At 33.5% G+C, this 14,463-nt stretch overlaps 1 long non-coding RNA gene across 2 annotated transcripts; it reads right to left on the reverse strand.

Annotated features, from left to right (window-relative positions):
- Positions 1 to 10,854: 10,854 nt before the first annotated feature.
- On the reverse strand, positions 10,855 to 11,879 carry LOC120087772 (uncharacterized). Of its 2 annotated transcripts, none has more exons than XR_016523957.1 (3): positions 11,458 to 11,879; positions 11,315 to 11,358; positions 10,855 to 11,167 (listed from the first exon to the last, which is right to left on the reverse strand). It is a non-coding gene; the product is annotated as an uncharacterized LOC120087772 (long non-coding RNA). The 2 variants fall into 2 exon arrangements; XR_016523956.1 differs by having other exon boundaries at positions 11,289 to 11,358; positions 11,458 to 11,877.
- Between the last annotated feature and the right edge of the window lie 2,584 nt (positions 11,880 to 14,463).

Raw genomic sequence — 14,463 nt, forward strand, 5'->3', positions numbered from 1 at the left:
TTATAGCATGACATATTATATTTCTAATTTTTTTTATTTAATATAATTCTGTATTTTAAATTTTATAATTCAAATTCTAGATATAATGGAAACATAAACATGTTGTTTTCAGAATTTACATTGTTTGGATCACAGAATCCAAAAACAATTTTAAAAAACAAAGTTCGAGTTGCTTGCTAAACTCATATTCGCTGAACTTAGTGAATTTGAAAACATTAAACATAATACAGATTGCGAACCAAGTAGACCCTAAATGCCTAAGATCAATTTCTATTGGACACAGCTAGTTGAATATGAGTCAACATCATTCAAGGCAAATGATTCAAGCTATAGATAACGTTGCATATCAAATTTGGGTAATATTTGAAGGATAGAAATAAATTTATTAGTGTTGTTAATTTTATATCAAAATTTATTTGTTTTAGATTAGGTAAGCTTTTATATTTTTTTCTTAATACGTTTTAATGCATATTATGAATGTTTTTTTCTCTATAAGACTGATGAGTTACAAAGAGCAATGCCTGAGAAAGTTTAAAATGTTATATTTGAATATTAGATATAGATATCCATAGATTCTATATCCTCATATATTATTTTTAAATATTTTTCCCTTTATCTTTTCCATGTATTTACCTTTTTATACATTGTAAATCTATAAATAGTTGTCATTGTGACCTTTAAGATATACAATTGAATAGAGAATACATTCACTCTCTACTTTCTCTTCTCCTTACTTTGTTCTGTATTCTCTTGTTTTATAACACGTTATCAGCACGAGCCTCTACCACTTTGGAGATTTTGCCGAGATTAAAGTTTGAAGTCAATTCATTAGAGATTGGAGTTGATTCATCGGAATACCAAGAACGCAAAAGGTTCGACATACTTTTTAGGTATTTTAGAATTTAAACTTACATATGGTGGGTATTTTAATTTAGTCATATATGTGATTTATATACTTGCAAATTGATTTTTAAGGTATATTTTATATTGTTTTTTTTTTTTTAACTTTTAATTAGATCAATGGTAAAAAGTTCCTAACCAATAGGTTGCATGGTAATTTTGGTTTCCTAAACTTTGTTTATACTTGGATTTGTGGAGCTATTCTCCAGTGATGAGATTTTTCAACCATTTGAACTAAAGTTTAGTCTCTATTTTATCAGTATTTGTGGTAAGCCTGCATTTGTGTACATGGACTCTGGAGTTCAACTTGGTATGTATAGAGTAATTAAGCATTATTATTAATCTATTGAAAATCCATATAAATCATTGGGCATTCAACTTTTTATTTTGTATAGATGCTTCTTTAGTGCATATGATGCATATTAACATATCTAATGTGCATTGAATAAATATATATTCAGTCTTGAATTTCATTTGAAATAAATACAAGCATGCATATGTATATTTGCTACCGTTTGCCATAAACAATTTTGAAACAAATATATATTGAATTTATATTTTTAGTTAAACTTTATGGATATGTCAAATATGCTAATGTATATTTTAAATGTTTATGATATCATTTATATTAGGGAAGTAAATCATGCATCTGTTGGATTTTATGCCCTAAAATTCGTAGATAGTAAATATTATTAATTGATTGTTATTAATAAAGAGTTATCGATGTTAATTCAATAAAGACTATTGTTTGTGTAATTTCTCTATTTTGTCTTAATAACCCTAAGTCCAATAAACTAACATCTAAGGTTGTCCTATGAATCTTGAACTATATGTGGAAACATACAAGGATCAATGTTCAAGATACAGTCTAAAGGGTCTATAGTATAGGGATAAGGTTAGGTACAATCTTTATAACACTAGGGATACGACACACTTTGTATTTGATACAAATGCAATGATCCAACGCATTCGTGTAGATGATACGCGAGTGGAGGTATCCTATGCAATGAGTTTGTATAAGACTGGACTACGAAATAGTAACCACTAGATGTAACACCGTTAACTAATTAGTTTCCTAATTCAATTGGATGACCTATGCAACTTAGTCTTAATCCTTAGTATATTATGAACTCTTGTTCACGAGAGATTGTCCTCTGACTTGTATGGGTTAGGGTAGCCAGGTCGCCGACCCAATAGACTTACCATCTTGGGGACAAGATTGATTGGAAAGTTGAGTGGGGTTTGCAAGTTTAAATGTTTTCGATTTTAGCACTAGATTACTTTTTAATTTGATTAAATTGTAAGGACTCGTTTTATTTTTGGACAATTTATTTCATGCTTCAAGTTTGTAAGTCCGTGTCATTCATCGCAAAAAGTTGTTGTGAAAAGAACCAGGGAAAACAAAAGCAAAAATAGAGAAAACAGAGAGAAAATGTGCAGTTTGGTTTTTAAGGGACAACTTTTACTAATTTGTCGATTGCGAAAGTTCTATCAGTTGGATCTTGCTAAATTTTGATCGGTACATGAAAGAAACCTAGGGTCTCATTTTGAACGGTTGGATCATCGTTTTGTGCTCTGATTTATCTGTCGTCGTCGCTGAATAGAAACAGTTTTTTCCAAATACAGACTCGATAATGCCCAAAAACGCGGGGACCCTTACAAATTAACTTTGTAAATTTAAAGAAAGCATTAAAACTGAGATTTCTATCCCGTAATCATCCATCAATAATTCATCTATAAACATTTGTCACATAAACGCAATGCAGATTATAAAACCCACCAATACTGTAAATGAATTCAATACAATAATAGAATTTGGAATAAAAAACCAACCTGACTCTGATACCAATTGAAGGAAACTCACATGAGGAGAACCTTGAGCAGAAGTGGATCGTCCAAATTCTATTAGTTATCGAATGCAAAGTTTACAGTAAACAACAAGTAGATATGTATTTAAAATAAATTACAACATGCTCTTACAAGAAATAAGTTCAAGAGATATCAAACCTCTTTCATATGTATCTAGTTCGTGCAACTCACTCAAGGAAATCATACGTAACAATCAATCTAATAAACTGTTGGGCTATATGTCCTAAAACTCGTAGTCTTATAACCAGTAAACATATATGAAGTTTATTCAGACAAGTGTTATTAATTGTTTAATAACTCTAAATCCAATAAACTACAAACCCTTGGCTATTGTCATGAATACTTGGACTTTATGTGGAGACATAAACTTGATCAAGTTTGAGATAGCCTAAATCATCTATAGTACTTGGATTAGGTTGGGTACCTTTTTCTGGAGATACTATTGAATACGACCCGCTTTATGATTGTTACAAATGTTGTAAAGTGTCATAAACGATGTGATCAGTTTGTTCATGTAAAGACATGTAAGCGGGGGTGTTCTACACGATGAGATTGTGTAAGACAGATGATGCATAGAGAATTTGAGAGAAAATTCGGTTTGAAGAAAGAGTTCTTCAACAAAATTACTGCAGTGAGCATTTCTCCTTCATCCCTTGATTCAAGCTTGTTTTGAGTCTCACAACTCAATCTAGATCACCAAGAGAATAGTGGAGAAGATCTTTAGGTGGTCTGCAACAAGATTTGGAGAAGATAGAAGTTGGAGAAGGAGCTTTAAAGAAGTTCTACAAGAGGTATGTCTTGAAATTCATTTGCTTTCTGCAAGAGCATGCTTTATACTTTGCCAAAATTAGTGAATTTGAGTGCTTAGATGATCCTTATGCTTCTGTTGTTGCTGATACAATCTTACAATTAGTATCAGAGCATCATATAAGCATTCAATTCAGTTTAATTTTGGTTTGGTGGGTGTTTTATATGGGAAATATGAAACTGATGCATTGATATGGTTTTCTGAGTTTTGGCATTTTAATTCTCTTCAATTTCTTATTTAAATTTGTAATTGGATCTTGTTTGATGATCTTTTATGTGTTAGCAAGAGTCTTTAATTTATTTGGAGTCATTAGAGTCGAAATTAATATGTAATTGAAGAAACAAGTGAATGAGGTCGAGCTGTTGTTCCAGTTTTTCCAGCTTTTGCTCAAAATCATTGTTAAGGTTTAGTTGCTAAGCGATCGTCTAGCTCCAGACACTACACAATGAGAAGAAAAGCTAGACGATCATATAGCAATGGGCGTTGGTCGTTGTGATGTTGAACTTAGACGATTGTGTACCTGCAGGAGCTAAACGGTGCGTTCAATTTGCTATATGATAGCATTAAGCAATCGTTTAGCTTTGGCGTGGGAACTTAACGAACGTTGAATTTACTATACGATGGTACTACACGATCGTTTAGCTACGATGCTCGCTAAGCGATGTGATGAAGTTCGCGTTGAACGATCGTTTAGATGCGGAGCTAAGCAAACGTGTAGACAAAATGCTAAGTGACGCGATGATGTTCTATACGATGGAGCTAAACGATTGTTTAGCTACGATGCTCACTAAGCAATGCGATGAAGTACTACGCGATAGCGTTGAGCGATCGTTTAGATGCAGAGCTAAGCAATCATGTAGATGAAATGCTAACTGACGCGATGATGTTCTATACAATGGAGCTCGGATACTAAATGATGACATGAAGTGCTAGACGATGGTGTTAAGCAACCCATTGCTAGTCGTTTAGCGACGGCTATCCTTTCAGAGGGTTGTAACATAGGATTCGAAACACCGTGAACTCCAGAAATGGATAGGGTTACTTAGGTTCGTTTTCAAACAATTGTTTCTCCTTCGAGGGCTTGTTTGATTCTGATCTCTGTAATTCGAAAGTGGCGGGCGTACACTTACAAGACTTACTAAGTGTTAGTAAAGATCTTGACCAAATAAATAGTGACTAAGTACTATAAGGATAAGAGTCATTCTAGTATTAGTATTTAGTCAAGAATGTCTTGATTCAGTGAAGGAGTGGTCGACTACCCCTCGATAGGGGCTATTCTGACTCACTGAAGTATCGTAGCAAAAGAATAATAAGAACAGGTACATTATTTTTGCTAAATAAATTGGATTAAAAAGAGTTAAATCAATTCTCTAATTAATTTGTTTACTTTTTCAGCAATGTCAATATCCATTATGCAACTGCTAGCTTCTGAAAAACTTAATGGCAATAATTACGGAACTTGGAAATCGAATATCAACACGATACTAGTAATAGATGATCTCCGATTCGTTTTAACGGAGGAGTGTCTTCCATCCCTAGTCCCAACGCAAATCGAACAATTCGGGATGCGTATGATAGATGGGTCAGAGCTAATGAGAAGGCTCGAGTTTATATTTTAGCCAATATATCTAATGTACTGTCTAAAAAACACGAGAAGTTAGCTACTACAAAAGAGATTATGGATTCTTTGCAGGGCCTTTTTGAACAACCGTCCACATCTGTCATGCATGACACAATTAAATTCGTTTACAATTGCAAAATGAAGGATGGAACCTCCGTAAAGGAACACATTTTGAACATGATGGTTCATTTCAATATTGCAGAAGTAAATGGAGTCATCATGAATGAGAAGAGTCAAGTTGGATCATCATGGAGTCTCTTCCGAAGAGCTTTTTTCAATTAAAAAAGAATGCCATGATGAATAAGATTAAGTATAACTTAACGACTCTTCTCAACAAACTCCAGATTTACGAATCTTTATTGAAAAATAAAGGTTCAGAGGCAGAAGCACATATTGCTTCCACTTCAAAGAGGAAACCTCAGAAAAATTCATCTTCTGGGAGTAAATCTAGCCCTTCTTTCTCCAAGAATAGAGGTATTCAAAAGAAAAAGAAGGAAACTGGGAAGGGGAAGGTTCCAGCTACACAGAAAGGAAAAAAGGAAGTTGCCAAAGGAAAATATTTCCATTGCAACGAAAATGGACATTGGAAAAGAAATTGCCCTAAATATCTTGTTGAGAATAAAACTACAAAAGAAGATAAGGTAAATTAGATTTAGTGGTTATTGAAACATGTATAGTGGAGAATGAAGATTCTGCATGGATATTGGATTCAGGAGCTACTAATCATGTTTGTTTTTCTTCTTAGGAAACTAGTTCCTAGAGGCAGCTTGAAGAAGATGAGATTACTCTCCGGGGTGGATCAGGGGAGTGTATCTTAATAAAAGTAGTGAGAGTTATTAAGTTAACTTTTGGAAATAGATATCTGTATTTAGAAAATGTTGTTTATGTACCTTCTTATAAAAGAAATTTGATATCTATTTCTTGTTTGTTGGAAGATTTGTACAAAGTAAATTTATTTCTTAATGAAGCGTTCATTACAAAAAGAGGTATACGAATCTATTCTACAAACTTAGAAAGTAACTTATATAAGTTAAAACCATCTAAAGTTGAAGCTGTATATAACACAAAAATGTTCAAAACAATTGAAACTAAAATAAAAAAAAAGGCAACGCATTTTTTAGAGTATCTATCTTCGGCACTTGAGACATGGCCACATTAATCTCAATAGGATTGAGAGACTGGCTAAAAATGGACTTCTAAACATGTTAGAAGATGTCTCTTTACCGTTTGTGAGTCATGTATCAAAGGAAAAATGACAAAAAGATCTTTTTCTAGAAAAGATCGTCGAGCCAAAGAAACCTTAGAGCTCATGCATTCGGACCTCTGTGGACCGATGAGTGTTAAAGCACGATGAGGTTATGAATATTTCATTAGCTTTATAAATGATTATTCAAGGAAAGGATACATTTATCTAATTCATTTTAAATCTGAAGCTCTTGAAAAGTTCAAGGAATTTAAGACCGATGTTGATAACCAATTAGATAAATCTATTAAGACACTTCGATCAGATCGAGGTGGGGAGTATTTAGACTTGAAATTCCAAGACTATATGATAGAACACGGGATTCAATCACAACTTTTTGCACCGAGAATGCCTCAATAGAATGGTGTATCTAAACGGAGAAACAGAATCCTGTTGGACATGGTTCGGTCCATGATGAGTTATGCTCAGTTGCCTAACTCGTTCTGGGGTATGCAGTAGAAACTGCAACTTACATTTTGAATAATGTTCCCTCTAAAATTGTTTCAGAAACACCTTATGAGTTATGGACAGAGCGTAAAGCTAGTTTACGTCATTTTCGGATCTGGGGTTGTCCGACACACGTGTTAGTGCAAAATCCTAAGAAATTGGAACATCGTTCAAAATTATGCCTGTTTATAGGTTACCCTAAAGGGACAAGAGGTGGTCAGTTTTATAATCCTCAAGATGATAAGGTAATTTTATCGATAAATGCCACATTCCTAGAGAAAGACTGCATTTGAGATCATAAACCCCGCAGTAAACTAGTATTGGAGAGGATTTCAAATAATGCTACAGGCGAATCAACAAAAGTTGTTGATCAACCTTGCTCATCAACAAGAGTTGTAGATAGATCAAGGACGTCTGGTCCATCACATCGTACTCAAGTGTTGAGAGAGCCTCGGCATAGTGGGAGGATTGTGAGACAGCTTGACCGCTATATGGGTTTAACTAAAACTGAAGTCAACATACCTGATGATGGCTTAAAGGATCCATTAACATATAAACAGGCAATGGATGATGTTGATCGAGATCAGTGGATCAAAGCCATAGACCTTGAAATAGAGTCTATGTACTTTAATTTAGTATGAAAACTGGTAGATAAACCTAATGAGGTAGGACCTATTAATTGTAAATGGATCTATAAGCAACCATACGGGGAAGGTACAGACCTATAAAGCCCGATTAGTAGCAAAGGGTTATACCTAGGTAGGGGGTGGACTATGAAGAAACCTTCTCACCTGTTGCTATGATCAATAAATCAGGATACTTTTGTCCATTGCCACTTTTTATAATTATGAAATTTGGCAAATGGATGTCAAGACTGCCTTTCTAAAAAGAGATGTTGAAGAGAGTATTTATATGGTTCAACCAGTAGGGTTCATTGAACAGGGTCAGGAGCAAAAGCTTTGCAAACTGAAGACATCTATTTATGGATTGAAACAGGCATCCAGATCCTGGAATATAAGATTTGATACTGCGGTCAAAACTAATGGCTTTGAACAGAACGTTGATGAACCGTGTATATACAAAAAGATCATCATCTCCACTATAGCATTTCTAGTTTTATATGTAGATGATATCCTACTTATTAGGAATAATGTAGGATACCTAACTAACATTAAAAATTGGCTAGCAACTCAATTTCAGATGAAAGATCTGGGAGAGGCGCAGTATGTTATTGGGATTCAAATAGTTCGAAACTGAAAGAAAAAAATGCTAGCCATGTCTCAAATATCCTATATAGACAAGGAGTTGTCTAGATTTAAGATGCAGGATTCCAAAAGAGGTCTTTTACCTTTTAGGAATGGAATACATTTGTCAAAGGAACATTGTCCTAAGACACCTCAAGAAGTTGAGGATATGAGACGGGTTCCCTATGCATCAGTCATCGGAAGTCTGATGTATACAATGCTATGTACTCGTCCAGACATATGCTTTGCAGTAAGGATTGTCAGTAGGTATCAGTCAAATCCTTGTTATGAACATTGGACTGTTGTTAAAAATATCCTCAAATATCTTAAGAGAATGAGGAATTACGTACTCGTATATGGAAATAAGGATTTGATCCTTACGGGATATACTGACTCCGATTTTCAAACCGATATAGACTCTAGGAGACCTACTTCAGGATCGGTGTTCACTCTAAATGGAGGAGCAGTAGTATGGAGAAGTATTAAGCAGAGCTGCATTGCAGACTCCACAATGAAAGCAGAATATGTTGCTGCTTGTGAAGCAGCCAATGAAGTAGTATGGCTTAGAAAGTTCCTAAATGATCTGAAAGTTGTTCCAGACATGTGTTTGCCAATCACTTTGTATTGCGATAACAGTGAGGCAGTTGCGAACTCCAAAGAACGTAGAAGCCATAAACGCGAAAAACATATTGAGTGCAAATATCATCTCATCAGAGAGATCGTGCTAAGACGAGACGTTATTATAAGACAAATAGCCTCTGAGGACAATATTGCCGATCTGTTTACAAAGACCATCCCGACTAAGTTTTTCAATGGTCACCTGAAGAGTTTAAGACTACGGGTAGAATAAATAGGGCAAGTGGGAGAAAATGTGGGTATGAGATGCCCTAGTTTATTGTATTTATTTGTCTCTCACAACACTCAACATTGTTCTAACCCACTAGGAGTTTTAGTCCAAGTGGAAGTTTGTTGGGTTGTATGTCCTAAACCTCGTAGTTTTGTAAACAACAAACATATATGAAGTTTATTCAGACAAGTATTGTTGATTGTTTAATAACTCTAAATCCAATAAACTACAAACCCTTGGCTATTTTCATGAATACTTGAACTTCATATGGAGACATAAACTTGATCAAGTTCAAGGAAAATAGCCTAAACCGTCTATAGTACTTGCATTAGGTTGGGTACCTATTTCTGGAGATGCTATTGAATACGACCTGCTTTATGATTGTTACAAATGTTGTAAAATGTTATAAACGATGTGGTTAGTTCGTTCATGTAGAGACATGTGAGTGGGGGTGTTCTACACAATGAGATTGTGTAAGACAAACTACGAAATAATCACTGTTACGTATTAACACCGTTTATTGTTAACACGGATTAATTTTACTTCTTGATGACCTAGATAACTTGATCTGAATCCTGAGCTTTCTATGAACTCCTGTTTATTTGCGATTATCCCTTGATCTGATAGATGGTTGGGGACATAGAATTTGCAAGATGGAATTCACTCCTACCCATTTTAGAGATAGTAGAAAGGTTGTTCCCTTAAGGGCTGATCTTGGGTCTTGAACAAGGGGCCCCATCCTTTCGTTGGCGTGGGAGGAAATGGATTTAGTGATTATGATCCTAAATCAATTGTTCATTAGAGGGACAATAGTACTTAAGGAGAAAAGATGTAGCTCGAAAGTATCGAGGTTATGAACAACCTGTGAAGAATCAACTTATTGATTACGGTTATATCAAATGGACACATAATATATCTACAGTGAGGAGAGTGCAACTACAGGCTATAGTGGATAGTCTTGTTAATTAACAAATGTTGATTAACTAGGTTAAAGAGTTTGATCGATTAGTCTCAGATCGTTGGAGCCCATGATTTGTAGGTCCATCAGATCTCCTTACTAGCTCAATACGAACAAAATTGAAGAACTAGGTGAAGTAAAAATTTGAAATGTTCAAATTCGGGTATTAGAGAAAATTGTATTTTATATGAGATATAATTTACAATTAAATAATTATTTTATTATTTTATTATTTTTTAGAGTATACTTGATCATTAGCATGAAAGTGTTTTTTAAACTTGATTAATGTGATTAATCAAAGCTAGGTGTCATAAACAATTTAATATGTGATATTAAATTTATTTATTTTATTTAATTGAAATGGTTTTAATTAAATAATTTCTAAACTTTGAAAATTATATTTCATTTTTCTTAATAAAAAATTAGTTAGTGGAAAAATCCAATTGTTGGATTTTCCCACTAACTAAGTGGACTTTGAGGTGGCATTTCCCAAGCTTGATACTTACAGATTACATATTAGTGGAGTCTGAGGTGGGAGACATTCAAAATGGGATTTTGCATGTATTTTCTTTACAAAAGGATTTGTTTTTTGAAATTTGCGAGACTAATGCTTCCATAACTTTTAACCTAAACTCTTCCACCTCAACTCTCCTATACTTTCTTTCTTTCTATAGTGAAATTCCCTTATTTTCACTAATAAAACGATCCCACAACCGTATTCTTCAACCGAAGAATAGCAGGGAATTATCATTTGTGGTGTCGTTCGTGCACGAGAGAGGAAGTTTGCGATGGAGTCTTCAAAGGTAGTATTTTCTATCCCTTTTGCATGCTTATTCTTATTTTTATTGCAATTAAAACGTTGTCGATTTCATCGCTTCCATTGTGCATGCGTTCTTTATGTTCCATCATAAACAACCTTAATACAACATGCTTAGTTCTTTATGTTCCATCATAAACAACCTTAATACAACATGATGCCTAGTACGAGGCAGTTCCAATAGTTCGATTACTTACCTCTAATCACAAACTCTAGAAACTAGCAAGCTTAACCTCTTCCTTGCCCAACGACACCTTGAATCAAACCAAAGTAACAAACAAGCAAATATGAAATATCAATATCTAAGCACAATTTCAAAACCACCAATCCTAATCCAAAAGCTTCTCAACAACTTATTGAAAACCCACGGGATCAAACGTAAATCACCCACCAAGAAACCTCAAGATCCAAACCTAACACCCAAACATCATGGAAAATTATTTTAGGCCGCAGTCCATGGTTCGGTCAAACTTAAATCGAATAATTCATAAACATACAACATGCTTAACCACCCAAACAAGTTTAAAGCCTTACCCTTCACCAAAATTCATTGACTATACCTTTAATTGGCTGGACGACAACTTCAACAACCTGAAATTTCGCCCTAACATCCATAATACGACGAGTACCAACAAATCAAGGCCAAACACTAATGACTGCTCAAAATCCTCAAGAAACCCAATAAAAAATAATTTAAACTTACCCTTAATCCAAGATTCCGACGAAGACCAAAGCAGTGGCGGCCGGGTGTCACACTGGATGAGGTTGGGACGGCGCCGAAGGGCTGAGCCTTAGATCTAATCCGTGGGTTGGGGTTGGGCAGGCGGTGCGTAGGGGCTGAGCGACTGGAAGCGTTGCACGGTGAGGGCGAGCGGCTAGGGGGGTTACACGGCGAGAGCGAGTGGCTGGATCTACGACTGAGACGGCTGGGACGAGCGTCTCAAATCTGCGGCTTGGCGTCGACTTCAGCGACTAAGAGGAGGCAACGGCAAAGCAAGCGATGTGAAGGAGGGCGAGCGGCGCGAGAGGCTGGGTCGGTGGTGGACGGCGCAGAGAAGAAAGACACGGGAGTGGGGTTGCTTTGCGTGAGAAGAAGAAGGGGAAGGGGGAAAATAAAAGAAAAATAAAGGAAATAAAATATTGTTTTATTTTATTTTATTTCATTATATTTTATCTTACCTTATTTTATTTTATTCTCATCCTTCAAACTTTTAATCTCTTTTTCCCTTAAATTTTTCAATTCAAAAGAATTTTAACTAACCCCCTTCTAAAATGAAATTAATTCTAGACATTAATTTCAAATTTAATTTGTGTGACATAAAAAGTTCAATTTCCATAATTTTCCTCTGATTCAAATTGAAACACCCATTTCTTAGTAATTAAATCACAATAATTACCATTTGAATTTTCAAAATTTCAAAAGTACCCTCATATAATAGAAAATACTAAAATTACATTAAGAATAAAAATTTATCTCATGATCTGTAGGTCTATAACTAGCTCGTAAAATTATCTTGGATTAGTGAATTAACTGAATTCTAAATGTTGAGATTTGAAATTAAGGTTTTGAATTTGAAGTGTTTAAATTCAATTAGGATTTTAATTAATTGTACTTGATGCCATTGAAACGCTTGATTTTGTTGAAATTAAACGAAATTGGAGAGTTCAAAAATATTTAAATAATGATTTAAATACTTGATGATGTGAAATATAATATTTAATATTTGATATTAAATTAAATTAAATTAAATTAATTAATTATTAAGTTTTATTCACTTTTGAAAATTGTTCAAAATTGGTAATTTGATTAATTAGAATTTTGGATTTTTTAAAAATTCAAAATTATAAAAATTAAATTAAAAATTGATTTTTGAAAAATTAATTTTTAATTAAAATTAATTAATCAAATTATATTTATTAAAATTGAATTAAATATTTCAAAGTGGGAAAATCCAATAAAATACAACTCATACCACTTCGCATCAGTTGTATTAATCCATAATGCATGATCCTCCTATATGAATTGAAGTTTTGAACTTCAATTATGGGTTCATGTATGCTGATTAATAACAAAAACTTTGCATTTAATCCTTTAAACCTCTTCCCCCTCATTCAAATTCAGCTCCACAAAGATTCCACCTCTCAATCTGAGTTAGAGAAAGTAGAGAAGGTCTGTGTGGTGGTCCTTAGTTGATTTGAATATCTAAATCGTGGAGAGAAGTTGGTATTGAAGAGATTCATCAAAGGTTGTACTTCTTGAAACCCTTCTCTTTGAATTTTGTGTCAATGCATGTTTTAAACTCAAATTAAGTGTAATTAGAGTACTTATTGATTCTGATTTTTCCATTGATGTTACTTTACTCTATCAGGATTGTGTATACACCGTGAAAGCATAATATTATCATGATGGAATGATTTGCTAACGGATAGAATTATGATGGAATGATTTGCTATGATTTGCTAACGGATAGACTGTTGAGGATGTTTCGCAAACCTATGAATTATGCTACTAAGATCACGATAACATGTTTATGGTTTGATACAAAATTTAGATGTTGTATGTGTAGGGATGAAAGCCCTAACACAGTAGAAGAATATAGGAAAACTCAAAATTAATTTAGGAAACAATAAATATCCATACACTAGGAAAAACCAGAAACATTATAGAGACAAAAAAACAAACAATCTACTGTAAAATTAATCCTAGGTTAAGCATGCTTTAAAAATTACAAAGAAAATGGAAATAAACTTACTTTTGTAGAACCAAAAATCCAATTCTCCAATATGATGGAATTCCACAAACACTACCAAAGGTCTAACCTTTCTATCCTTTGAGAAACCTTAGGATTGGTTTATGGAAACCAATAATAATTGGGAAGCAGGAAGAATTTTAGAGAGAGAGAGAATTTTGTGTACGGAACACTTCTATGTAAAAAAAATCACTTGCATCAACCTCTCACTGCATACGTTTTGTAGATATTTTATCAAAGGAGAGAGAGTGAAACGTGGAAGTCATCCCACGTTTATGTTAACTCTCTACGTGTGAGTTAACTTTTACTTAAAATTAAATAAATCAATTTAAATTAAATCAATTAATATTTAATTAGATCTTATTTAATTAATGATTTCATTTAAATCATTTAAATAAAACATCTCTCGCATAACTTATAGTTTTAATTCAATTAATTGGATTAAATTAAATTAAATAATTATTAAATTCTCCAATTAAATAATTACGAAACTAAATATCAAATATTTAATTTAGCGTAATTTGAATCATATTCAAATGTATTTCTCTCATAACCTATAGTTTTAGTGTGAATCCAATTCATATTAAATTAATATTTGAACTCCTTCAAATATTCAATTCTCCCTTAAGTTAATTTTGAATCATACCCAAAATTAAATTTATAAATTTAATTTAAAAATAAACTTTATATTATACTGTATCATTATACATTATATTATTTTTCTAAGTGAATTTGAACATTTCAAACTCTATCCAAGACATAGTTATCTCAATTCCCTTTACGAGCTAAGAAGGGGACCTCATGGACCTATAGATCAAAAGTTCCAACGATATGAGATTAATTGGCTAAACTCATTAAAAAAAATTAATCAATATTCGTTAATTGTGGATACACTCCACTAAAGACCTACAACTGCACTCTTCTCAGATATATTTATGTGTCCATAGATATAGACCAAT

Source organism: Benincasa hispida, chromosome 10, assembly GCF_027475165.1.
Source record: "Benincasa hispida cultivar pf3 chromosome 10, pf3_genome.v1.1, whole genome shotgun sequence".
NCBI lineage: Eukaryota > Viridiplantae > Streptophyta > Magnoliopsida > Cucurbitales > Cucurbitaceae > Benincasa > Benincasa hispida.